Source organism: Corvus moneduloides, chromosome 4 (assembly GCF_009650955.1).
Source record: "Corvus moneduloides isolate bCorMon1 chromosome 4, bCorMon1.pri, whole genome shotgun sequence".
Taxonomy (NCBI): Eukaryota; Metazoa; Chordata; class Aves; order Passeriformes; family Corvidae; genus Corvus; species Corvus moneduloides.
The window spans coordinates 52283051-52307145 of NC_045479.1; the positions used below are offsets into that span (position 1 = coordinate 52283051).

Here is a 24095-nt window from a genome sequence, read left to right on the forward strand (position 1 = left end):
ACTGAAGTGACAAGGTTGAATCAGTTTAATCTGTAGATGAAAAGGCCGAGGTGCAATAATAGGAAAATCTAACTCTGAGAATAACTCTGTTCAGGCTGCTTAGGAAGGCTGTGGAATCGCTCTTATTGAAGTTCTTTCAAAAAAATGGGAAAGTCAAGCATTAGTGAGAGATTATTAAATCTGATTATACTTGATACTGTAATGAAGGAAAGGACTCAGATGACCTTTCAGTCTTGCACATCTGTGATGCTTTGGGGCAATGTAAGACCCAATTTAATCATCTTTCAAACAGCACCTCTTGTATATGTCGTTTCTTAGACAAAGAGAATACTACCAACCATTCCTGAAATTACCCATATTTTTAAACCTTCACTACTTTGTTAATCATTAAACATTTGTCTGAGAAAATTATTTTCTATGCTAGGTCATTTCCTCAATTTTGACATTTTGAGGCTGTGGGAGGAAGGACTGCAGGGAGCATTCCAGACAAAAATATGGGGTTTTTATAAGGAGACGCAGAAAAATGTGCAAGTTCTCACTTCTGGGGGAAAAAAGGCACAAAATTTTCTCTGAAAGCCTGATATGTCCTTATTTTGGATCTAGACTCTGGAAGGATGAGGTAGCTTTTGTTTTATCAACTCGGTTTCTGTATAAGGCAAGTGTTTCTTGGGCGAGCTTTTGACACTCTGCCCTTACGTGAAATATTTGTTGAAATAATTTAATGTTATCTGAGTGATTTAGATTACTGTAATTATTTTGAATGGAATTGCAGTAGGATCCAGTAGGATGGAAACCTCTGTCTGAGAAATTAAATTCTTAAGTCACTCTGACTTGTTTCTGGGGCTTGTCTGATTTGCATACAGTTCAAATTTAACATTGAAGATTTCTTCTAACTCTAAGTTCATAACTTTTTGTGGGTTTTATCAATCACTTACTCTTCCAAAACTTCTGGATGCCTTTTTAAAATCCAAAATAATTTGCTTTTCTTTGGACATTTGTTGCAGACAATTTGAGATTGAATTGATTTAATTTAATTTGATTTCATTTTCTATCTCTTGGACTACTGCAAGCCTGCAGTCAGAATGCTGAAGTCAGGCAGCATTTTCTTTCTTGTGCCACTGAGCAGCTCAGATCATCTGGACTGTCAGCAGCTGGAATATACTGACTTCACTGTCAGAGGAGCCCAAGGGTTGACTAGTCTGCATTTGCACTGCTTTTATCCTGTTCTGCATTCATGGGCTCTGTGGACTAGCAGGGCCCTAGTCCACAGAGCCCACAGATAGTTGAGTCAACTATTCACTCAGCTAGAAGTTTCTAGTGGCTGCTTTGTGTTTGTTCTAGCACTCACATTTTATGTTAATGAGATAATATCAGAAATCAGCTTTTCCAGCCTGCTGTCTCAGAACACCTCCAACAGCTTCCTTCAGCAGCATTGCTGTGCATCACTGGTGCTCACACATTTGTTGTTGATGAATCACTTTCTTTTATGTCACACTTTTTTCCTTTCTGCCTAGCTGAAACAATCCTTACAATATTCCCCGAAGTAACTGCACTGTGGCATATAATGAATCCATATCCCTATGAGGATAATGCTAGGTTTCTTTCTTGTGTCATAATGATACCACATAATGGAGCCAGAACCTATGCCTAGAGATGGAACAGTTAAAAACAAAACCCACCCAACAATGGCAGATCTCGAAAAAACAATTGTAGTCACTTTTTAAAATGTCAGGCTTGCATCCACCTATCCTCACAAACTTTTTGTATATGTTCTTTAAAAACACAAACTACTTTCTGTTTTCTGAGCAGCCCAGATCAGTAACGTGACCCTGTAAACTTTTTGCATGTTTTTATTGTATATTATAAGAGTACGTTTAAGCAGATGCTCTTTTAGCCTAAGATACATTTATACACGCATTTAGGATCTGATTCTAGCTATGCAGTCCCTTGGGGTTACTGGAAATTTGAGACACTGCAAGTTACAGGCCTATGCACTTTGCTGATTTGAAGGCAGAGGTGAAGTCAGGAAAAAAATTTATCTGTCACTTCTAAAACATCTTTCTTCTTCTCTCTGACATATTTCTATAACCCATGGAGTGACTATTCTAGCTGTCAGGAACCACTGGGGTATTTTCTGGCAGCAGAGCACAGAAGTGCTGGTGTGTATGAGGAGCAGGGCTGTCTATCTCTGCATAAGGGCATCATGTTCATCAGGCTCAAGTATCACTTGTCCTCTTTTTTATTTTCAAACGAAGCATCCACTGGTATTAATTAGTTAAAGCGAAATTAAATACACAATCAAGCAGTACTTTTCCATTAAAAATGCCCTTTGGGGATACATTCGGTTTTCTTTTCTCGTTTGTGCTCTCCATGTTACACATTCCACATAAATTTGCAGCTTAGAGTCTACAGAGTTGCCGGCTCTTACATGGACTGTATCTAGTCTTATCTAACCTTGTACAGCTCCTTTCTTCTTCCCACTGTATGCTGAAATTTTCCTGCAAATTAGCACAGCTCACTGGAATCGAGGTTCCAGATGAAGCTTCCCCACCTCTCAGATTAGATTATGTCTGAGTAAAAGGCAAAAACAAGACCTAAAAGGAGAGACAAAACTTCAGACTTTTCCCTTGTCCTCCATTCCCTACCCTAAATGCTGAAACCACAAGGTGAAGTCAGGCTTCTTTTCACCTTGAGACCCGAGGTCTCTTGCTGCCCAGAGGCTACAGCAGCCCAGCCTTTTTGGAAAGGATGGACACTTCTCTCTTTTACTCGTTAGGCCTTTTCTCAGTATCTTGGTGTAACTCTTTCAGGAGGAATAAACCTGAGAATTCAAGTCACTGCTTCCTCAGCCAGTGCTCTAATAACTAGTGCAGATGCAGTGGAATATGATCTGTGGCCACCATCCCCACTGCCATTAAGAGAAAATTGGTTGGACATTTTGGACTGACCTTTAAAAGGTGCCAGCCTTCAATATAGCCAGTGAAGAGAAAAAGGCAATTAATTTATGAACACTGGCTGTCCCCCTTCAAGTCCTTTTGCCTTCGGCTGCGTAGCGTATTTTGCCAGATGCATTAGATACATTGCATTGAGCCTGTGCACTGCTGCAGAAAGATGGCCAGAAACTTCTGTACATGTTCCCCCTCAGTTTCTTCTTTTTGTTTGAGTAAAACAATGTCATATGGGTGTTCATGAGAAAGCATCCTCTAAAAATAGACAATGTGATGTCGAATGATTTTCTTGAAAATGACTGACCAGGTTTTGATTTGGCAATGAGCATCCTTTAAATTATATGCAGGGCAGCAAACCTGCAGTTTAAAAGCCAAAATCTTAAGCAGAAATGCAGCTTAAGAAATGTTTAAATTACTAAATATTTCTCAAAAGTTATTTATATATCCACTTTTTGGTTTTCCTTCTCTGCTGCAGTAAAGGTTGTTTTTACATTCCACAGCTCACATAGGAGGCTACGCAAGAAGTTAATAATAAAATATTGATGTTGTCGTCCCACAGGACATATTGTTTATACCATCACAGATGCAGTTAACGTCTCAGATCAATAGAGCAATTTTAAAAAAACCTCTTTTTAAAGCAGCAATTGGAGTATGATTATAGTTGTCCACAGTAGTTATATCATACGGCAAATTAGGAAATATATGTCAGGACCCATTATTCTAATGGGAGTCTTGTAAGATTTTTAAACAATATAAGTAGATGCAGATTTGCAAACTGATGACCCTTTTTGAAAAAATACCCTCAGTGGGGAGGAGAGAACAAAAATATTGTTGGCTTGAACATGGCTGTCAAGTTAATACTTCACAGGAACCCACAATACTAATCACCCTTCTTGAATGCAAGTTCTTCCTTTCTTTAGCTCCCTCATAAGTTATCCCTTAAGCACTCATTAGACCACTGCAGCTGAAAATTGGGAAATTTGCTTTCAATGTCAGCTACCACCATTTCAGTCCTTTCAAGATACAAAGAGACAACAGTATACTGTCAATGACACTTTGTTTCCTGCAGTATTTGTAAAGAAGCATTTTGTTTTCAAAACCAATTAAAATGGAGTAAGATCTTACATATTTATGCTCCAGAAAATGCCCAGTGTGTACAGGGGTTAGAACTATTAAAATTATAAAGCACAGGATTGGAAATTCTCTATCCTAAATGGCCATTTAAGTAGCACATCTGGAGAAAGACAACTGCCAAATTTTTAGCAATCAGCAGCAGCATCATTAACAAGGGAACCATTGTGATATGTGTAATGGCAATATTTATTTTATGCAACTAAGAGTTTGTCCTAATATCAAATTGAATTATGTACTATATTTAAGGTAAGATCAAGCTTTACAGTCTTCTAATGGGCTCTACTTATTATCAAAGAGGGAGTTGTCAGACCTAATCTGAAGGAGTGAGTTTATGCAGACATACAGCTGCAGTCAAGTCAAAGGACATGGGAATGCAGAGTGGGCAAGGGCAGGGAGTAAAGCTCCCTTAGTGCTCTGTGACTGCAAGCTGAGGATTATTTGAACAGTCATCAAGTGTTCTCAGGAGATGTATTTTAATTAAATTCTGCTCAGCTAAGAAGTTGGACAAGGACACAGTTGTCAACAAAAATCCCTCCATGATGAGAGACTGAATGCCAGCATCATGAGACCCTCACAGTGTCCCTCAGTATTTCACTTTGGTGGAATAGCAGTAATATTACGGGTATTAATTAATATTACAGGTATTGCAGAAGCAAGAACAATACGTGCCTACTGATGTTGCCAATGTGCTCATGGAATATGATTTTCCAAGCTGTGGAGTCGTGTGCTTGACTCATCTCACAAATGAGAGGGGCCCAGGATGGCCATGTAGAATACTTGTAATACCTCAGGAGCTCTTAGCTCTGATAGAGTTATGTAGTTTCTGGTGAAGACATTTCTTTCTGACTTGATTTAACAAGTCCATGTAATTTTTTTCTTTACAAGGTTCAGCATAATGGGAAAAGACTAATGCTGTCTATCTTTGTCAGTGATTTAGAAGATGGGGCAGAGTGGACCCTCAGCAAGATTGCTGATGTTGTAAAACTCTGAGGAGTGCTGAGGGACCTCATCGGACTAGAGAAATGGGCTGACAGGAACCTCATGAAGTTGAACACAGGAAGTGCAAAGTCCTGCAGCTGGGAAGGAAGATCCTCAGGCATCAGCATGTGCTGGGGGACAACCAGCTGGAAAGCAGCTTTGCAGAAAAGGACGTGGGAGTCCTGGTGGTCATGAGTCAACAATGTGCCCTTGCAGAAAAAAAAAGGTTAATGTTGACCTGGGCTGCATCAGGAAGAGTGATGCCAGCAGGAAGGGGGAGGTGATCCTTCCCCTGTACTCATCCCTGGTGAGGCCACACCTGGAGTACTGTTCTGGACTCCTCAGTAGAGGAGTCGTAGAGGTATTGATGGTGCTCTGAGCAACGTGGTCTAGTGAAAGGTGCCCCAGCCCATAGCAGAGGGGTTGGAACTAGATGATTCTGAGGTTCCTTCTAACCCAAGCCACTCTGTGATTCTGTGATTAGAGAAAGTCCAGAGAAGACAACAGGCAGAAGCTGAAACACAGGAGGTTCCCTTTAAACTTTGGGAAACACTTTTTTCCTGTGACAGGGACTGAGCACTGGCACAGATTGTCCAGAGTTGTGGAGTCTCCATGCCTGAAGATATTCAAAAGCCATCTGGACATGGTCCTGGGTAACTGGCTTTAGATGACCTGGTTTAAGCAGGGGAGTTGTACAATGAGCCCCCAAGATCCATGCCACCCTCAACCATTCTATGGTTCTGTGATTCCAAGTGAGATTCTCACACAAAAGACAGATTATTAAACCAGAGAAGGAAGGAAGTAGAAGAACATGGCAAGCTAAGAGATGATAAGGGTGAGTGAGTTTCAATACAAGTTTGCAATGGTAAATCTCCACAGAATAAGGGTTTCAAAGACAACAGTGAGTCAAGGAACTCTTTATCAGAACTGCAGTGTGACAGGATATTAGCAAAAGTACAGGCAATATAGAAAAGAAATCATTTTCAGCTGATCTCCTGTGACTCACAGTCAGAAACTGGCAGTATTTTCTGGGAAGTCAAAAACATATTTTCTTTGCAGAAACTCCACTCACTGAGTCTTCTAGATTTGATGTTACCCCTCAGGGAGGTAGGCTGTACTGAAAATAAAAGATTCTGGGTATTATTCCAAGATAGAGCTTGTTCTCATGAAGGGAAAAGTTGTTGTTGCTTACAGCAGAGAGAAATTATTTTCAAAGACTTCACAATTACATATGCAAGAATCTGTCTCTGCATTTTCTCACAAACTTTCATTTACATAGTTCTTTTGCCTTGCTTTCCCACCCCCAAGCTCCCACCTTCTTCTAAGGTGATATGTTATTCACTATTTTAGAATTGATGCAGAAGAATCATATAATTTACCTATAGGGTTTTCGATAAGTCCCTCAGACTGAAATCTCTGTGTAAATGTTGTGCAAGTTGTTCAAGAATGAGATTAACCTTTTCATATCTTCAAAATTCAGCACTTTGGCTTTACTATGTCTTGCCTGTGTGATATGTCTTAGCTAGAAACTCAGGTCTTTTATCTTGCTTTAAAGATTATAACCTTTTTGCCACATTTTCAACCTCAATTGTAATCAATGCCTACATTAGTCATCCACAGCTACCCTAATTAGGGAGAAGTCATACACAGGTCCTCAAAGAGTTAGAGAGAGGAGAAACTGATATACTGTGGTGTAGAGTACACATGGTAAGCAAAAGAGAAATTCTTACAGAAAAATAGTATTTCAAAACAGTAAGAGGTTGGCTTACACTTTGCATAAACGTTTGAGGTTTTCTTCTCTGATTTTCCTGGTTATTTTTCGTGTGTCCTGGTTTTGGCTTGGATGCAGTTAATTTTCTGCTTAGTAGCTGCTACAGTGCTGTGTTTTGAATTTATTATGAGAGTACTGTTAATAACACACTGATGTTTTAGTTGTTGCAGAGTAGTGCTTACCTTAAGTCAAGGGTTTTTCAATTTCCCATGCTCTGCCAGTGAGGAGGTGCAAAGAAGCTGTGAGGAAGCACAGCTAGGAGAGGTGACCCAAACTGGCCAAAGTGGTATTCCCTACCACAGACCATCAGGCTCAGTCTATAAGCTATGGGGAGTTGGCTGGGAGACAATTGCTGCTGGGGAACAGGGTCAGTGGGTGATAGCAGGTTTATTGTGCATCATTTGTTTCTCTTGGCTTTTGTTCCTCTCTTTCTCTCCTTTTTCATTACTATTATCATTAGTATTACTAATATTACTCTTGCAATTTACCATAATTTCCAATTAAACTGTTCCTATCTCAACTCATGAGTTTTACTGTTTTTCTGATTATCTTTTCCATCCCACTGGGGTGTGGCAAGTGAACAAACATCTGCGTGGTATTTAGTTGTTGGTTGGGGTTAAATCATGACAATGCAATCTGAGTTTCTTGTTTGAGAATATAGTAATTAGGCATCATAATCTGATGCAGACTTAGGTCAATAGAGATTTTGTGACTTTGATCACAAAGAGGAAAATTTTTCTACAATGAAAACAGTCAGAAATGAAATAATGTCCCCAGGGAAGTGGTGGATTTCCCATCATGGACACTTGTAAGATTCAGTTGGACAAGGTGCTGGACCATCTTTTCTAGACTGTGCTTTTGCTAAGAAAAGTTGAACCAGATGATCACTGAGGTCCCTTCAAACCTAACATTCTATGGTTCTATGATTAAATAGTTATGGAACTATGTCAGAAAGCTCTAAATGCAGGCAGTGCTATTTGTTGCCATATTAAATGCACTAGCCATTGAGCTGCAATAGCAAATGTAAACCAGCTAGAAACTGATTATACTTAATAATTTTTAACAATTACCTGCTCTAATTGCTTTAGTAATAGTGGAGTTTGATTTGCTACAGACATATGATCTATTTATATGAACAGACTAATGATTCACAAGGTGTTTTGTGGCCATCAGTATGTTCTGTGACCATAGCAGCTGAAGGTGCACATCGATCTGGTTGTGAGGCTGAGACCTAATTCAAATGGGAACCAAAACACCAGAGAAATACTACAGAAGAAATAGACTCTGATTTAGGGGTTATATGTGCCAGTGGAAGCTACATGAGGAATTTTGCAGTAAGTTGCTGCAGATTTCTTAAGTGCACAAAGGTTTAATGTGTCCCATTGTAATAGTGCTGATGGTAGGGAAGATATATCTTCTTTAAGTTCACAATTCAAGGTTAGGCACCTACATTAGGCACATAAATAGCACAAGGGGGAGTTATTTCCTTCAGAATACACCAGTTAGCAGAAAGGTGCCTGCCTCAGCCCATTTGTGTCATCCCTGCTCTTTCCCTGCTGAATGCTCCTGCTGCTGGGATACAAAATCAGCCATCCCTCTCCTTATCTTCTTAAGGCCCAATGACGCTTGAATTTTTAGCCTTACCATGTCGTAGCACTGGCAGAATGAGTAAAGATGACTTGCTCTCCTTCCCTTTTAACTATTTCCAGGCCTTGTCATGGAAAATGGAAAATGGAAAATATGGATGGTGAATAATTTTCTTTTGGCTGAGGAGCGTACTCAACCCACATTGTGCCAAATACGCTGCCTGGCTGTAACTGCTGGGATATTGTATTAAAATGGGCATCGCCTTGAATGTCCTTGAAGGGCAGGAGGTGCAGCTGCAGGACTTTGCTTTCCTCCTGGTGCTGTTGGCTGTGTGCTCTGAGGGTCACTAGGCCCATACCAGCTGGATCTGTGCCTTGGGAGACTGTGGCAAGGGATGATGAGTCTGTGTATCCAAAATGGGCTTTGATTTTGGTTCCTCAGCTTAGTCAAATTGGCAGTGTCTTAGGGCACAAACAGTAATAGAATATTTAGGGGAGCTTTTGGTGAAATTTGGATATCTATGAACTCTAATGTGACTTGGTCTCTTGAGCTTTATTACCTGCAATTCAGTTACGTGCACAGTAGACATCTACTGGGGAGATTTTGTCCTAACAGCTTACAGACCTGCCTCAGTTGTGGCTGTCCAACTCTTTGCAGACTGAATGGACAAGATTCTTGCCTGAAAATTTGTAGTCTGGAGTAATTCAGTATATGTAAATGTGTTTTCAAAATATCATTTACATTCAAGATAACATGTTTCAGGTAGTATAATTTTTTTCCTGAGTGTAAAATTGATACTTTCCAACAAGAGTGAAAATGAAAGGACAAGCAACACTAGATAAAATTTCATTAAAATTTAATCTGCCCCTACAAATCAAGAAGTGTTTGGATTCTTCAGTATTGGCGATTACTTGGTACTGAAGTCACCTGTGTGCATTCAGTCCCCTCTGAGGACTTGCTAATATCCTTTATGTGAGTGATAGCATAATTCTGTGCAGAAGAAAATTACTGCTCTGCACTGGGGAGACACTTTATGATTAGTTGATGTTAGTCAGGAATACCTCGTGTTACTCGTGCCATAGTAACTTCTTGGTTAAAGTATATAAAGGGACCAAGAACCATTCCATTAATTTATTCCACTGTGATAAAGTATGCTAGATCTCTTCCTGCTTAAACGGTTTATTTAGGAAAAAGAAAAAAATGCAATATTTTCAGGGGTAAAAAGTGTGCTCTATATTCCTGGCTAATAATGTGACAAAAATAAGAAACGTGATCTTTAGATCGTCTTCTACTTTCCTATGTGTGTATATGAAAAAATATTTTCTTTCTCCATGGAAAAATGACAAAGAAAAATTATTATACCAACCTTCATGGAAGAAGATTGTATATTAGATTGTCTAATTATGTGTATTATCTGTGGATTTAAAAAAAAGTACTAAACTGTTTAAGAGTTTAGTGAATTTAAATTTTATATTGATCTGAAAACTTCCCCACTCTGAACTTTTCTCTTAGGTGGAGTAGGTAGGCAAGAGTTTGTATTTGTTTCTCAACACAAGCAATGCAATGAATTCTTCATTTCAGAAAATAGGAAGTAAAAAGCTCTGCTCCTAAGAGCAGCAAGACATTTTAAGCAAGTTTTATTACAATGAGGTTAAGAAGGTACAAGAACTTACAGGCTGATTGAGATAGAAGTGAGACTGCAACTGCCCAAAGATGCATGAATTGTGTACCTCTGTCACAGTCAATGCTGCTTCCATCCTCATTTCAAACATTTTCCATTATAGGAGAGAATGGAAAAGCTGTAAAGGAAAATCCTGCCAATGGCAGCAAGTTCCCAATCTGAGGTGGATTGCACCTACTGCTCAATAGCTTTTAGCTCTGTGCTCTTGAGAATAACTACTCAGCATTGAAAGTGACTTTGAGAGTTCTTAATACTGAAAGGTTTTAAAAGCTGGTTAGGATTTTTTATACATTTGTGAAGGAAAAAGAGAGATTTGCACAACTTGTTTTTGCAAAAAGTACTTGAAAGAAATACTTACTGTGTAATTTACATAATGCTGTTATCATGTCAAGACAGGGTAAAACATCTCTCAGTGGAAGAGTGTTTTTGAGGATATGATAATCTCAAAAAAGTCTTATCAGATAATAGTATTATTTAAACTTAACATGGAATATTATCAGAGCAACAGTTATGTACATCCACTGACATTGCTATGGCAGTTCTGAAAGTATCTATTACAAAGTTTTTGAACAAAATGTAAACATAATGGTAATGCTGAAATTATACTCAGTCCAAATAAAATAATGCCATTAGTGAAGGAAGGTTTGTGTAATGTTAGGAGGGGGTTATTTTTTAACATTTTTCTAAGGATTTTCTTTTATTTTGGGGAGATAAGGGAAAGAGAATTAAAGTTTTTAGCTATTGTAGTCAAAAATCCTTGGCAAAAGGGCATTTTATGAACTAGAATTGTCTTTCCAAAATAGAAAATAAAATATGATAAGCAATTGTGTAGATAAGCACACATAAGCTATGGCTCTGTGTAAGAAATCCATATGGCTCAATATCATATTGTATAACACATTCCTGCCCATCATCTCCTCTTATCCTTACCATTATGCAAACAGAATGTGTATTGAAATTCCCACAGAAGTGTGATACAAAATCCTGCTAAAATATGCTAAAAGTAATCCAAATTTCCTATGGTATTGTGTTCTTCTGGAGACATGTAGGAGCTTCATTTTATAAAAATTGAAACTGTGAAAATGAGAACCTGGGGAGCAAAAAATCAGAGTTACTGGTATGTCCTTTTGGACATTAGGGAAATTTGTCTTCAGGCAGCCTCTGGGGCTCACTGGCCAGTGATGTAATCCAGTAGTCTTTTATACTTACATTTGTCTTGCTTTGGTTTATATCTATCTAGTCCTTGCTTTTTATGATCTTTATGTTATTCTTTACAGTTGAAATAAATGCCTTTTTGCTATTCACAGTTAAATGCTGATCTTTTTCATAGCTATTTGTGGGACTTCTGCATTCAAAGTTCCACTACTGTTGTTCAATACTGATTTTTTATATATTCAGAGCTAATCTGACTCAAAGCCCAGAGAACCTGCTTCTGGATTATTTATATAATTCAGCAGGCTTTGGATCGGAATTCATGACTGTGGCCTTTATGAAATGTATTATTCTTCTGACAGGCTAGTGCTGACCAAAGTTATTTTCCTAGGTAATAGCAACATAGTAATCCATGTGTTTGATAACAGGAAAAAGTGTCCCTATGCTATACCACAACAGGACTTCTCATGGAACTAAACAGACTGCCTGCTAACATTTAATGGTCCCAGAGGGAGGGAGAATAGAGGGAAGAAAGCAGGGGAAAGGACAGAAGAAAGAAAGAGAAAAGGAGAGAGGTCATACCACAATAGAAAAGGAAACTATATTGATTTTCCCAGTGAAAGCCAATATTATTGGATGTGCTGAGTTGAGAAGGAGATTATATACTCTTTTCTAAAATTCACCATTGCTTCTTTACAGAGTGCCTGGCTCTGTCACCCAAGATAATTTCTAAAATACAGTCAAGTCTACTTTGTAGTAATGAGGAGAGAAAAGTGAAGACTGACTTAGTGCCGTAATGCAAGTCATTAGACTTAAATGGTGATCTGTACTCTAGCAAAAATGAGGTTTCTTGCCACTGAAGATGAGTTTCATTGTGCTCATCTCCTGGGACTGCATGAACTATCACTTATCAACAGGTGCTAAATGTTGTACTTGAAGTAGATTATAGCTTCCTCTTTCTTTGCTCCAGCTGAGAGTCCTTTAAAGTGCTTTTTTTTTTTTGTCCTGTTTAAAATTGGTGCTACCTTTGCATCTACACAATTTCTTTCATATGCAGCCATTCCACTTCTCATAAAATGGTACTTGCATGATATGGGGAAGAGGGAGATACCACCATAAACTTCGTTTATGCCCATGTTCACCAACAAAAAGACAATAAACATCCACTTGTTCTATGCACAGTAGTCATATGTTTGGGAGTAAGCTCTGCTTCTAGGAAGTACAGATGAACTGCTCATGCACCATGTTTGAAAAATGTTGCTTTTATGTTGCAAATCAGGGGTGGCTTTAAGGGACAAAGTCTGTGACTGCCCCATTTTATTTTTCCTTCCCTGCTAGCAGCATGTGAAACAGCTGAAAAACAGGTGGGGAGTCCTATTCTTGTGGGAGACCAGACACTCTCAGGTGGGAGACCAAACGTTGCCATGACACATTGACAGCTAATTAAAATATGTGTACATTATATGAAAATAAGCCATAGGCCATGTTTCTTGGTACTTATTTCTTAGTCTAAAAATGAGTCAGCCATGTATTCCAGTTCTGTTCTCAGCTCTGGTTATTTGTGATCTTGGAATGATCTTTGTCACTGTCCTGGGTTGCAGTGTATTCTATTACCATCCCCATCAGCTGTTGAAATCAGGTGGGGCAGTGTTTCCTTGCCTCCTCCCCCCAGACTATCTTTCTGTTAATTGCCCATCATTGTCCTGCCTCATGACTCGTTACCCCATTGTGAGATGCTCCACCCAGAGGGAGGAACCAAGCATCCCATCGTGGATATAAGCTGAGGCTGAACACCAGAGAGACGGGCTTCCCACTGGATTTCCAGAGGACAGGAGCTACACAGCCACCACTGGACTTCCAGAGGAAGAGCAGACTGTTTCACTACAGGATCACTGCTTCAGAGGACTGCAGCCACCATTCTACCAGACTGCTACCACCACCCTGCCTAACAGGGTGTCAGGTTGTACCTTGACTCTGTCAGTTTGATAGTGTTTTCTTTTACCTTTTTTTTCTCCTTTTCTTTAATTTCCATTAAATTGTTATTCTGACTTGGTGCCTCCCACTGGTTTGTTTTCAAACTAGCACATAATTTGGCGCCCAACGTGGGGCAGCTCTGAGAGAAAGTCAGAATTACAATTTTGTGTTAACGGAAACCTATTCACCATGGTGCTCAGCTTGTCTATGTGGGTACTGTATCTTGCTCTCTATATTTTTTCCTCACATGGGGAACTACCTGCCTGTAGTATTACTCCTGTTAAAACCAGGGAATGGTATGAGAATTGCTTTAATGGTTTATTATGTCTACAGCATAATAACCTGTGAGGCGATGAATACTATTCGGAGTATATACTCAGTTTTGTTTGGCTGTCCTAGTCTGGGCTCCTATGTCTGGGATCTCCTCAACAATCGCACCCAGCCTCTGGTGGGAGGAGTAGAGAGTGGTTTCTTCCAGCCTTTCAGGCCAGGCACAGCAGTTTTTGAAAATATTGAATTCCCTCTGGATGTCAAAGACGGCATAAACTTGCTGTCAGTTCTGCTTTGTCTTCTCTGTACAGCCTGCACCATGTACACCATGCTTAGAATCAGAGCTATGGCACAGCATCCTCAGGATGAGGGAGGGAAAAAGAGCAGAGCAACAAACACCATGTCTACGCAGACTGTCACCGAGGAGAAAGAACCCAGATGCAAGACAACAGCGTCCATGTCTACGCAGACTGACACAGAGGAGAAAGAAACCAAATGCAAAACAACAGCGTCCATGTCCACGCAGACTGACACAGAGGAGAAAGAACCCAGACACAAGACAACAGCGTCCATGTCCACGCAGACTGACACAGAGGAGAAAGAACCCAGACGCAAGAAAACAGCGTCCATGTCCACGCAGACTGACACAGAGGAGAAGGGAACCAAAAGCACTGTCAGCGTCCCCACGCAAACCATCACTGAACCAGAACAGCCTAAACCGATTGCAGTTGCCCCCGTGCAGAAGAAGAAATCAAAAAGCAAATCAGTCCGCATAGTGACTGACGAGGATGCAGCAGGACCTTCGCACCCAGCAGAAGAGGCAGAGCCAGAGATCATCACTCGGTCGCTATCCCTGGGTGAGCTGCGAGACCTGCGGAGGGAATTCACCCGCCAGACGAACGAGTCTATCCTGACCTGGCTGCTCCGCATCTGGGACGCTGCAGCCAATGACACCATTCTGGACGGAAGTGAGGCCAGGCAACTGGGATCTCTGTCCCGGGATGTGGTCATTGACCAGGGGATCGGGAGAACCCAAGAAACCCTCAGCCTCTGGCGGCGACTGCTTACAAGTGTAAGGGACAGGTACCTTTGTAAAGAAGACCTCCAGGTGCACCAAGGAAAATGGAGCACAATGGAACAAGGTATCCGGTGCCTGAGGGAATTGGCTGTGCTGGAGATCATTTTCTCAGAAGATGAGAGATTTCCTAAGAGCCCAGATGGTGTCCAGTGCACGTCACAGATGTGGCTGAGGTTCGCACGCCTTGGACCAGAGATATACTCCCGTTACCTGGCAACACTGCAATGGAGGGAAGGCGAGGACAGGGTGGGCGTCTTGGTGAACAAACTGAGGATTTACGAGGACACCGTCACAGCCCCGTTTCGCACCCATGTCTCATCCGTGGAAACAAGTCTTTTGGCTGAGCAAGTCCGGAGCTTGATTGAAGAAGGCCATCAGAAACTGAAAAAGGAACTTAAGGAAGAGATTTACCACATCCCACCAGAACCAACAAGAGTCTCTGCCATTAGGAGCCGGCGACCCCCAACCAGGGAGAGAGGATACACCCCACGAGGTAATCTCTGGTTTTTCCTTCGGGAACATGGAGAAGACATGAGTAAGTGGGATGGAAAACCCACCTCCTCCTTAGCAGCTCGGGTACGTGAACTAAAAAGAGGGACAACTACCACAAGAAGCGCATCTAGAGTCAACATTGCTCCGGTCTCCCGCACACAGAACTCCAGACGGTACCGGAATGATACTATGACCGATCCTCTTGAAGGGACCTCAGGAACGTATTCACCGGAAGGGAGCAACATGCAACATGACCAGGAATAGAGGGGCCCTGCCTCTAGCCAGGTAGAGGAAAGGGAGAATCGGGTCTTTTGGACTGTGTGGGTCCGATGGCCTGGCACATCTGACCCACAAAGATACACGGCTTTGGTTGACACCGGTGCTCAATGTACTCTGATGCCATCAAGGTATGTGGGAGCAGAACCCATTTCTATTTCTGGGGTGACAGGAGGATCCCAGCAGCTGACTGTACTGGAAGCTGAAGTGAGTTTAACTGGGAACGAGTGGCAGAAACACCCCATCGTGACTGGCCCGGAGGCCCCGTGCATTCTCGGCATAGACTATCTCAGAAATGGATATTTCAAGGACCCAAAAGGACATCGTTGGGCTTTTGGGATAGCTGCTGTGGAGACAGAAGATATCAGACAACTGAGTACATTGCCTGGCCTCTCTGATGACCCCTCTGCCGTGGGACTGCTAAGAGTTGCAGAACAACAGGTGCCAATCGCCACAGCAACAGTGCACCGTCGGCAATACCGCACCGACAGAGACTCTATGGTTCCCATCCATGAGATGATTCGCAAACTGGAGAGCCAAGGGGTGGTCAGCAAGGCCCATTCACCTTTCAACAGCCCTATATGGCCAGTGCGTAAGTCCAGTGGAGAATGGAGGCTGACGGTGGACTACCGTGGCCTGAATGAGGTCACGCCACCACTGAGCGCCGCTGTGCCAGACATGTTGGAACTTCAGTACGAGCTGGAGTCCAAAGCAGCGAAGTGGTACGCCACTATTGACATTGCCAATGCCTTCTTCTCCATTCCTTTGGCAGCAGAATGCAGGCCCCAGTTTGCTTTTACCTGGAAGGGTGTGCAATACACCTGGAACCGACTGCCCCAGGGGTGGAAGCACAGTCCCACCATTTGCCATGGACTGATCCAGACTGCATTGGAAAAGGGTGAGGCTCCAGAACATCTGCAATACATCGATGACATCATCGTGTGGGGAAACACAGCAAAGGAAGTGTTTGAGAAAGGAGAGAAAATCATCCAGATTCTCCTGGAAGCTGGCTTTGCCATCAAAAGGAGCAAAGTCAAGGGACCTGCCCAAGAGATCCAGTTCCTGGGAGTAAAGTGGCAAGATGGACGACGTCAGATTCCCACTGAGGTCATCAATAAGATCACTGCGATGTCTCCACCGACCAGCAAGAAGGAAACACAAGCTTTCCTAGGCGCCATAGGTTTCTGGAGGATGCACATTCCCGAATACAGCCAGATCGTGAGCCCTCTCTACCTGGTTACCCGCAAGAAGAATGATTTCCACTGGGGCCCCGAACAGCAGCAAGCCTTTGCCCAGATCAAGCAGGAAATCGCTCATGCGGTAGCCCTTGGCCCAGTCAGGACAGGACCAGAGGTGAAGAACGTGCTCTACTCTGCAGCCGGGAGCAATGGTCTGTCCTGGAGCCTCTGGCAGAAGGTGCCTGGTGAGACTCGTGGCCGACCACTGGGATTCTGGAGCCGAAGCTACAGAGGGTCTGAAGCTAACTACACTCCCACAGAGAAGGAAATCTTGGCAGCCTATGAAGGAGTCCAAGCTGCCTCAGAGGTAATTGGCACTGAAGCACAGTTGCTTCTGGCACCCCGACTACCGGTGCTGGGTTGGATGTTCAAGGGAAAGGTTCCTTCTACGCATCATGCCACCGACACCACATGGAGCAAGTGGATCGCCCTCATCACACAGCGTGCCCGTATTGGAAACCCGAATCGCCCTGGGATTCTAGAAATTATAACAAACTGGCCTGAAGGTGAGACTTTTGGATTATCCTCTGAAGAAGAGGAAGAGCAAGTGACTCGTGCTGAGGAAGCCCCACCATATAATGAGCTACCGGAGACTGAAAGACGTTATGCCCTCTTCACTGATGGTTCCTGCCGAATTGTAGGCGCTAACCGGAAGTGGAAAGCTGCAGTATGGAGCCCCACACGACGAGTTGCACAAGCTACCGAGGGACAAGGTGGATCGAGTCAGGTTGCAGAGCTTAAAGCCGTCCAGCTGGCTTTGGATATTGCTGAACGAGAGAAGTGGCCGAGGCTCTATCTCTACACCGACTCATGGATGGTAGCTAATGCTCTGTGGGGATGGCTGGATCGCTGGAGAAAAGCCAACTGGCAGCGCAGAGGGAAACCCATCTGGGCCGCTGAGATTTGGCAGGACATCGCCGCCCGAGTAGAGAAGCTGACCGTGAAGGTTCGACACGTGGATGCGCACGTACCCAAGAGTCGGGCTAATGAAGAGCATCGCAACAACGAGCAGGTGGACCGAGCTGCCAAGGTGAAAGTATCACAGGTGGATCTGGACTGGCAGCACAAGGGAGAATTATTCCTAGCTCGTTGGGCCCATGATGCCTCTGGTCATCAGGGGAGAGATGCAACATACCGATGGGCCCGTGACCGAGGGGTGGACCTTTCCATGGACAGCATCTCACAGGTCATCCACAGTTGTGAGACCTGTGCTGCAATCAAACAGGCCAAGCGGGTGAAGCCTCTGTGGTATGGTGGACGATGGTCAAAGTACAGGTATGGTGAAGCCTGGCAAGTTGACTACATCACCCTTCCCCAAACCCGCCAAGGCAAGCACTACGTGTTGACCATGGTTGAAGCAACCACTGGATGGCTGGAGACCTACCCTGTGCCTCATGCTACAGCCCGGAACACCATCCTGGGCCTGGAAAAGCAAGTCCTGTGGAGACATGGCACCCCTGACAGGATCGAGTCAGACAACGGGACTCATTTTAAGAACAGCCTCATCAACACCTGGGCCAGAGAACACGGTATCGAATGGATATATCATATTCCTTATCATGCACCAGCTGCTGGAAAAGTTGAACGCTGCAATGGACTACTTAAAACTACCCTAAAGGCACTTGGTGGGGGGACCTTCAAAAATTGGGAAGTGAACTTAGCAAAGGCCACCTGGATAGTCAATACCCGAGGGTCCATCAATCGAGCTGGTCCTGCCGAGTCTGAACCCTTGCACACAGTGGATGGAGATAGAGTCCCTGCGGTACACCTGAGAGGTATTTTAGGAAAGACTGTTTGGATTAATCCCACCTCAGGCAAAGACAAACCCATCCGTGGGATTGTCTTTGCTCAAGGACCTGGTTGCACTTGGTGGGTAATGCAGAAAGATGGGGAAACCCGTTGTGTACCACAAGGAGACCTAATCTTAGGTGAGAACGGTGTGTAGGTTTCACTGTGTATATATATATATATATATGTATGTGTGTTTTAGAGTTTAAGAAGGTATTGATTTGGGATAATGTAGATGGTAATAGAATAAGGGGTGGATAATGTCCTGGGTTGCAGTGTATTCTATTACCATCCCCATCAGCTGTTGAAATCAGGTGGGGCAGTGTTTCCTTGCCTCCTCCCCCCAGACTATCTTTCTGTTAATTGCCCATCATTGTCCTGCCTCATGACTCGTTACCCCATTGTGAGATGCTCCACCCAGAGGGAGGAACCAAGCATCCCATCGTGGATATAAGCTGAGGCTGAACACCAGAGAGACGGGCTTCCCACTGGATTTCCAGAGGACAGGAGCTACACAGCCACCACTGGACTTCCAGAGGAAGAGCAGACTGTTTCACTACAGGATCACTGCTTCAGAGGACTGCAGCCACCATTCTACCAGACTGCTACCACCACCCTGCCTAACAGGGTGTCAGGTTGTACCTTGACTCTGTCAGTTTGATAGTGTTTTCTTTTACCTTTTTTTTCTCCTTTTCTTTAATTTCCATTAAATTGTTATTCTGACTTGGTGCCTCCCACTGGTTTGTTTTCAAACTAGCACAGTCACTCAACACTGTTGTATTCAGTTTCACGCTTTAAAGTATTACTGAAATTTCAGTAACTTTAAAGTTACTGAAGGTAAAGGAAGTAACTGCTACAACCTGAATTCCTTGGAACAAGGTTAGAAGTATTCAGGACTTCCAATTAGGGCTTCATAAATTGTCAAGAATTAAATAAACCAGGAAGAATAATGTGTTACTTTTTATTGGACATTTTCTCATTTGTCACTGTACCAAACTTCCTTCCTTAATACCTAGTTGAAAAATATTGCTTAGATCATAACACTACAGTAATTATAAAAAATTATGTGGCAAGTTTTCGTTATATATAACTACATGATTCTCTGTATGCAGATTCAGCAGCAATGAGATGAGAATAATGGAAAAGAGTTACCTTAAAAGGCTAACTGAATTTCTCCCATAATCCTTTTCTTAGTCTGGACAGCTATCCTATTGAGTTCCCTGCAGATGGAGCATCTCTGATAATCTGTATTTCTCTAGCACCGAAGTATTTGATTGTGTATTTTCTAACTAGCTTGAAATGGCCATATCTTTTAGGTAATGAAAGAAGAGGAACAGCAAACAGTTTCTATTATGAAAGAAAGCTGTCCACTGGCATTCATCCTCCTATGCATTATGCTCAGTAATTCACTTAGTCTGACTATGAATCATCAGACTGACTCCCAGGAAGAAAAAATACCAAATAGCCACTGTATTAATACTGATTACAGTTTTCCACTGTATTTCAACAACTATTGCTTATTCTATCTGGGGATAAAGTGAAAAAAACAAAACATTTTTTCTCACTTGGTTGTTTTTTGACTACTTTATTGAGCAATGTCTCCATGACTGTAGATATGAAGAAAGCATAAATTTTATATTCAAAAAATAAGCAAACAAAAAATAGAAGAAAGAGCCATAGTCTGAAGATAGCAAAATGTTTCATCAGTATTTTTCTGACACATCTCCTATGACAGATTTTAATAAGTGGTGAGTGGTCTAGGACATTTTAAATGAGGAACAGGAAAGATTAACATAATAGGGCTCAGCTGAATACAGGTTAGTGCTGTGCAATCTTTCAGGTATTCTCGTAGATAATCCATGTTTGCGTGTACGTAGGCACAATGCACAAGATACAGTTTAGGTAAGCTGATATTTAGACACAAAAATGACAAATAAGGTGTTAAATGGAATAATAGATTAGATGTTTTGGCTTACATGAATGCATCTGGTTGCAAAGCAGCTAGAATTTTCTGTTGGTTCTGCTTGCTTTATTTGAGATATTACACCCCACACTAAGAATATATGTTGAATTAATTTGTCACTGTATGAGTGCCAGAAAGGTCCATGGGATAAATATTATTTGACTTGTGCTCATTTAAAAGCAAGTTACTTTATTTGTGTTGAATTTTGAGGGTTTAAGTACTATTAAATGCTTCTGGATTTATTCTGTGGGCTGCCTCTCTTTAACCAAACCAGTACAATTTTATTTTTGAAAACTTGACCAAGATGTTGGCAAGAAATCCAGTCTTGGAAAACCTCCAAGCAACTACATCACTGAGACAGGCATAATAAATGGCTAAGCCCAAACCTGGAAGCCGAAACTCCTTCTTTGTAGTTACAAATCTGTCTGGACAAGTAATTTCATCCATTAAATTCAGGGCTTTTCCAATCTTAAGAATTTTTATAAAATTACAAGGCTGATTGTGGTCAGGGCCTTGGAGGATTAGAGACTGAGTTGTGCAACTTTTGGTATAATAACTGAGACATCTGTATTTTAAAGTTCAGAGCAGTATTGATTCGGCATCTAATTTTAAGCTTTGTCCCAGTACAAGTATGCATATCTTTTTGTGGCCTTATTTCTGGTTTTTCATATCTTAGCTAAAATATGTTTGCTAAAAAAAATAATGGAAATCACTTAACACTCAGAAGTGATAAGTCAATAACATTTTTTGGTAAGGCAAATCCATTATAAACAGTCCACACAGAAAGGTTGTCTTTAATCTCCTATGTGTGTCCAATCTATGTTTATAGAAGTAATTTTAACATCATGAAAGCATAAGCTGATGAAAAATGGAGAGGAAGAAATTAAGTAGAGGTGAAGAATCCATTTCTCTTTTCTGCTTTCTTTCATCTATAAAATAAACCCTAGGATTCACATCAAATTAATTAAAGGTCTTCCTTGACCTTCTTTTCTCCAGGCTAAACAGTCCCACCTCCCTCAGCTGCTCCTAGTAAGACTTGGACTCCAGACCCTTCACCGGCTCTGTTGCCCTTCTCTGGACACACTCCAGTACTTCTATTTCTTTCTTTCAGGGAGAGCTGAAGTGGAAGCCAAAAGGAGAACTGGATGCTTGTTGTAGGGATGGGATCATAGGGACCAAGGTTGAGGAGCAGAGTTAGATGTGAACATTTCCTAGAAAGAAAGGCTAGGAAAATTTTCTTCAGATATTCTGCCCTGGACAAGAGTGGTAAAGGTTATGGTATAGGCAGGCCTCCATTTAACATACTTTGTTCAGGCTTATTTCCATTCTTTGTGAATTGCCAGTTACTTCTTCAGATCTGACACCTTTGACAAACGTTCTTCCTCTGTGCACTCTTCAAGATTCATTGTGCATATTTTTGTTCTCCTCAGATTTCCAAAGCACAGTTTCGGAGAATTCATTTTCAAACAATATTTTTCAAAATGGTTGGCACAGCTTTGATTTATGATTTCCATCATAGCACCTATAGTAAAACAATCTGCTCTTGTTTAAAAACATTCTGTTCTTTCACTTTTACTTTGGCTTTCAGCAAGATATGTAAAATGCAGCAGTTTCACCACCTGCTGCCTACACCAGGTGAATTTATGTTAACATTTTAGTTCAGATCAGGAGTGGACTTTTGAAGCAAATCTGTCTACACCCCACTTACTAGGCTTTGGTTTGCAAGATAGAGTTGTCTCACAGTGTGTGGCATGGGTTCATCTTAACTGGTACCAAACAGGAGTTGTGTTGCAGGAAAGTACCTTATACCCGTCAGCAGCAATGGGCATTCAGCCCATAGAACCAGACAGAGCTAGACTGAGGTAAAAACCTTCTGAAAAACATATGGTATGGACATCTGGTCCTCAGCCTCAACTGTTTCACTTTATAAAGCCGCTCGTATTGTTCAGCACTGTTTGCTAATATAGACACAACCAGTATCTGCTCCAGCATTTGCAGCATTCATGCACAGACATGTATTTTGCTGCTCAAATGTAATTTGGGTCATCATGAGCAGACTCCAGTTCTCCAGTCCTTCTCAGACTCCATTCCTTATGGGATTCCCCTTGCTCCTGCCCCAGATCAAACCCTGCCATTGATTTCCTGTACATTTTACTCCATAATTTTTATCAATGCTACAACTACATACTGTCTTCTGGGATGAGAAAAGATTATAATTTTTATCACTAAGTGCATGTTAGGACTTTGTTTATTACACACTGAGCCACAGGTAATGACTATCAAATTGAAGAACTTAAGTTCTGCATAAAAACCAGAAAATACAAAACTATGGAAGTTGGAAGGAGATTATAGTTTCTCTAATTTTAATTTACTTGTTTTTATTGAACATGATCACACATAGTAAAGAATTTAAAGACAAGGAAAAATGCAATAATGGCATTCATCAAAAGAAGCATGGAAGGAGGTTCCCAAAAGCATTGTAGAGGGAAAAAGAAAAGAGTAGTGTTTTCAGTCAGTTCTAATGTCAGTGACGGAAAGAGCAGAATGACAGAAATGCATGTTGGAAAAAGATTTTTGATGGTGTTCTGAAGGAGAGACTGCAGGTGAGCTGGGGGATTGGGTATGTCAGTGGAAAGCATGGAGATTTCTACTGCCTTGGGGCAACTGCAGGTGTCTGGGGAAGTATTTGGCTTTGGCAAAAGGAGAAAAAGAAATAGAGCATGGAGTGGGGAGTGCAGCTTAACTCCAAGGGATGGCCATGGGCAGCCATCTCAGACCAAGCTGGCAGAAATGTGGCAGGGAGAGCTTTAAAGAGTTTACTGCAGCTTGGAAAATCACTGAGCTGTCTAAAGTCAGAGTTGCAAACAGGAGCCTGTTTGCAGTGATGTACAGGCCAAGCTGAGAATTGTTGTTTCTGTGCTTTCTGACCCTGTTTGGAGGCTTTTCTGTTTGAAAGTTAATTATTCTAATTTAGATATTTTTTTCATTGTCTTTCATGGTATTAAAAGCCTTCAATATTTGTCTGAAAATTCACTGTAGAAGATCTGAACAGATTAATCTCCAAGTATTGGTTGACTTGAGCTCAGAATTTCTTAAGGGAAGCTTTTGAAAGAGATGAAATATTAGCCACTCTTTTCTTGTGAAAGTACATTACAAATCAGGATATTGCATTATTTTTCCAGGTGATAAATTATAACTGACAACTAAAGTCCAGGACAAGTCTGACTTGAGGAGATGAAAGCTTACCCAGTGTGCCATTTCCAGTGAGACCAGTGCTTGCTTGGTACAGGGCCCTAGTTCCCACCTGTAGGTTACTCCCATTCATAAGCCTGTGACTTGAACTCACTTTAGGTCGTTTGACTGTTGTGCCTGACAGTTTCTTCTGTTGCTGTTTGCAAGCAGTAAATGTGTTTGTATACCATCTGCAGTAATTCTGATGCAGCAAGGTGATACTGGTAACTCACTTGACTTGTACTTGCTCAATAATTTAGTTCAGGTGTCTTTCTAGCTAGCTGGCTATCCAAGTGAGCATCTCATATTACTGCCTATTGTCATGGTTACAGCACTGGCTGTATATCTTCTCCCCTCTCTGAGTTTTCTGAGTGCAATATGAGAGCTGTCCTTGCCTGGAGTACAAGATAGCAAGTCTTTGCTGACAGACTTGTATGTGCCACACTGGCCTGTAAATGAGTGTTGGTTTATTTCAACATACCTAATAGAATTCAAATATATGCACTGCATACACTAATATTAGTTCTTAACTAT

At 41.7% G+C, this 24095-nt stretch overlaps 1 protein-coding gene across 7 annotated transcripts in view; it reads left to right on the plus strand.

Moving 5' to 3' along the window:
* Positions 1-24095, plus strand: part of PTPRZ1 (protein tyrosine phosphatase receptor type Z1) — a 137342-nt gene that overhangs the window by 53887 nt on the left and 59360 nt on the right. The gene's annotated exons all lie outside the window — the stretch shown is intronic.